This window comes from Haliotis rubra, unplaced genomic scaffold (assembly GCF_003918875.1).
Source record: "Haliotis rubra isolate DU_JTF1 unplaced genomic scaffold, ASM391887v1 Scf400, whole genome shotgun sequence".
Classification (NCBI taxonomy): Eukaryota; Metazoa; Mollusca; class Gastropoda; order Lepetellida; family Haliotidae; genus Haliotis; species Haliotis rubra.
Genome location: NW_025767081.1, coordinates 745,760 through 750,360, shown reverse-complemented (window position 1 = coordinate 750,360; position 4,601 = coordinate 745,760).

The following is a 4,601-nucleotide window of genomic DNA, read 5'->3' as shown; positions in this document are numbered from 1 at the left end:
GCTAACTCCGGGGTGTGCGACGACGTTCAGAGATAGACGATGTAGGAATGTCAACACCAACGGCATGTCTTTCGGACTTTGGAACCTGTTTGCAATGGCAACGTGTTACTAATTATAGAATCTTTGTTATCTATGGTATGGTCTATAACTAACATCCCTCGTGACTCATTGGCAAACACTGATTGGATGGCAGCTTTACAAACAACAAACTGACCCACCCAGTTTCTATTAACTTGCGAAGTACGATCTTTGTACTGTTTATCTTGCAACAAAATTCCTCAACTTCTGCATGATCATCTGAAGAAAGGTCAAAGTCTAGTATGCAAGCTATCTGTGTTCAAATGACTCATTAAATTCAAACGTTGTACGTGAGGGGGTTCATGTTCTGAAGACTTTGTATTATTTCTGAATTCCTTGTAAAGAAGCGCACAGAGGCGTTAATACTGTATATTTATGCATAGAATAGGTCTGAAGTTGTACATCTTCGTCTGCTTGTGGATACGACCGTCATGAAGCTGATTGTTTACCAAGTTCTGGAAATGTTTGAACTTGAAGCTATATCCTGGCGGTATCTGATCAGATGAACCAATTGTCAAGTTAGACCCAGTGACCATTCAGGTCATTTTTAAAGGATAATTCACTGTTTCTGATGATGATCACCAAATTCTGATGTAAAGATACCCCATACTTCACGAAGAAAATGTATCTGAATAATGTCTGCGAAGTAAACATTCAGGTGTCATACATTTTATGCTGTGAATGTTTTGTGGAACATTTTACTTTTTCAGGGGTGGTTAGAGGCGAAAGGTCACTGACGTAACGGTTTGTATGTGTGTCTACGTACGTGTGTACGTGCGTGCGTGTGTGTGCGCGCGCGCGTGTGTGTGTGGTGGCACACTGATGTCATCCGGTCCTGACTTACGCCTGTTTCATTATATTAGCTCTCTAACGCAGCATGCGCATATTTAACATTGCTACTCCAGTCAGACACATATTCTGAGGCGACCAGTCTTTGTGCCATCCCTTTAACACCCACCACCAGGCAGCGTAACAACAAATAGGATCTTGTAACAACCAGGGTGCCGTTGTACAAAACAACCTTAGCGCTAAGACTACCTTAAGTCTATGTTAAGGTATGGGAGTTACGGTCACTTTAGTGCTAAGATCGTACAACGGCAGCCAGGCAGTGTAACCACTGGCTTTCCACTTTCTCACGTGTCCACGAGGACATGGCGGCGTTTATCTAGGAAGCAGTGAAGGGGAATATTGTACATATTGGTGACTTAGAGGTGGGATAGCCTAGTGGTTTAAAACGTTCGTTCGCCACGGGTTTGATTCCCCAAATCGGTACAATGTGTGAAGCCCATTTCTGGTGCCCCCCACCTTGTTATTGCAGGAATATTGCTAAGGCAGCGTAAAACTAAACTCACTCACTCACATATTGGTAACATTCAATAACATCACATGCATAAGCATGTCATCACTACCTTGTAACGTAACAGAATGGTAGTTAAGAAATTATTGTTTTACAAGCGTAGCCATCGAGACAATCAAAAGCATGACATTAGTGGACATATATGGTAAGCAACAGGCATTGTCGGAGTGACACTGATGATGACAGTATATCAGTGTGATTTAAAGGTTCTGGGATTTGTTTTACATGGGTTCGTCATGACGTTTTGGAACAAGTCTGGGACCACTTTGCGCGTTGGATTTGAATTACTCAGGGAGAAGGCTCGCCTTCACACAGTTCGTCTGTCAAAGGATATATAGGAACATGGCCACCAGGCCTCATGGAGTATCTGGGATGAATTGGCCATCGTATATTAATTTAATGTACATGTACTAGAATGGCCATTAGTAACGTCCGAGTTAAAAGGAAAAAACGTTAGTACAAATATTAATCACAGGACTAAAAGCCGGATTTGTACACCTTTGAAATAAACGCAAAAACTATAGGAAATACATGCTATGACCGGATTTGCGTATCAGGTTTCAACTTCGGACATATATTTCGTACATGGCTATAGACAAACGCTCATCGTGTGCACATTTCCTTCATGTATGCTGTGACCGGTTTTTCAGGTTTTTCCAAGCATGGAATCAAAAACAGGTATACCAGCAAATACGTGATCATGGAGTATTTTCAGTGCATTTCTTTTACTTGCAAAAGGTGTTACAATTTCCGATTTCGTTCTAAGTTTACTAGGGTTGGATATATATGCAAATTTTCAGTGTCAAATGTTTACACAACTAAGATAAAAATTATATGTACATCAAGAGTATGTATACGAACGGTTTTTTATGTTAATTTACCGGTGCTCAGAGAAGATGATCATATGTTTACATCATGTGGAATGCTTGGTTCCTGCAACTTCATTTTCACACATGTTAATACGTTTGAAATCAACGTTCATGTGACCTCTATAACCTTATCACCTAAAGAGCCAGGGCCCCAATTCCTCAAAGCGATCGTAGCGCAAAGACGATCCATACTTTAACATAAACTTACGACAGTGGTAGCGCTACGATCGCTTTGAGGATCGGGACCCTGGCAATGGAAACAGCATGATGCAAGCTAACACGTCTTATCAAGTTGTATTCGCTCTTGCTACCAGTATCAAATACGCCTTGTCTGCGGTGTTGTCTCATTGCAAATATTGTGATATTATGTTTCGAGGGATTAAAAGGTTCAGTTGTGAACAAAGGGGCGATGCGCTGGCCCTTTGTCCTAGCAAGTGTTCCAATATCCTTAGAGAATATCTATCTTGGAGTATAGCCAAATACCCTAGACAAACCAACTCTTAATTTCAAAGTCTATATTCAGTTCTAACAACACTGCTTGGATTGGGCTGAAGGCAGTTTGCGAAATAGCCTCTGGCCCGCTAGCCCGTGGCTAGTAAAAATCCAGTCGGGCCAGTAAATCTCTACAGTCACTGGATCGACTGGCGAGTGCATTTTCATGGGTCATTTTGGAAATATATCACTCTCTCCGACTTGTTAAGTAATAATACACTTATAATTCATGCACGATTATGGCCTGATAAAAATGTTCATCATATTAGCAGCTTAATGATGAAATCCGTGTCATGTTGACAATATCTTATTCTCATCTATTTTTGTAATCTTTTGCTTAGTTTCTACATTCAAATTTCGGGCAAGTGTATTATTTTGTGGGCTAGTAACTTTCAGACATAGCTAGCCCGATTGGCTAGCAAAGTTTGGAAACTATTTTGCACACTGTCTGAAGGTCACCTCAGGCCATAACGAGGCTCCATTTTCACTGGTGAAACGAGATGTTATGTTTCGGACATAGCCGACCTTGGCCGTTATTGAGGTGGAAGAACCGACCCACATGTCCTGCAGCGGGGTACGATGATGACATTCTGGACTTCAGTCTCCTGGTCGACAATGCAAAACTCATCGTTGGAGAGTCGTTAACAGAGCAGGTGGCCATTGTCCACATGGACTACAGCCCTATTGAAAACACGTGGACCGAGTCTCAGATTGCCCTTTCCCGATGCACTATCATTCAGGCAGCAGAAGTAATAGTAGTAGTAGCAGCAGTAGCAGTAGTAGCAATAGTAGTAGTAGTAGCAACAGCAGTAGTAGTAGTAGTAGTAGTAGTAGTAGCAGCAGTAGTAGCAATAGTAGTAGTAGCAGCAGTGGTAGCAGCAGTAGTAGCAATAGTAGTAGTAGTAGCAGCAGCAGCAGTAGTAGTAGTAGCAGCAATAGTAGCAGTAGTAGTAGTAGCAGCAGCAGTAGCAGCAGCAGTAGTAGCAGTAGTAGTAGTAGTAGTAGTAGCAGTAGCTGCTGTAGCAGTAGCAGTAGTGCAGCAGCAGTAGTAGTGGCAGTAGCAGTAGCAGTAGTAGTAGTAGTAGTAGCAGCAGCAGTAGCAGTAGCAGCAGCAGTAGTAGTAGTAGTAGCAGTAGTAGCAGCAGCGGCAGTAGTAGTAGTAGCAGCAGCAGTAGTAGTAGCAGTAGTAGTAGTAGCAGCAGCAGTAGTAGTAGCAGCAGTAGTAGCAGTAAGTAGCAGTAGTAGTAGTAGTAGTAGCAGCAGTAGTAGTAGCAATAGTAGTAGTAGTAACAGCAGCGGCAGTAGCAGTAGTAGCAACAGCAGTAGTAGCAATAGTAGTAGCAGTAGTAGCAGCAGTAGTAGCAATAGTAGTAGTAGTAGCAGCATCAGTAGCAGTAGTAGCAGCAGTAATAGCAATAGTAGTAGTAGTAGTAGTAGCAGCAGTAGCAGCAGTAGCAGTAGTAGTAGCAGCAGTAGTAGCAGCAGCAGTAGCAGTAGCAGCAGCAGCGATTCAGTAGTTGTAATAGTGGTGTTGTGTGAAAAAATGCATCCAGAATATGGGTTCCCAAACATTAAGACCAGGTGCATGTAGACGTTCTCAAATCGCAACTTGTACGACAGTTTCTGTTTACATGAATTGGATTTGACTTCTCAGATCGATTCCTCATGTCTGGGTTCAGATCGATTCCTAATGTCTGGGTTCAGATCGATACCTAATGTCTGGGTTCAGATCGATCGATCCTATATTGTTGACGCTGAGCACGGGTCGATGGTTAACATTTCTGGACTGTTGGTAGCTGGGAAAC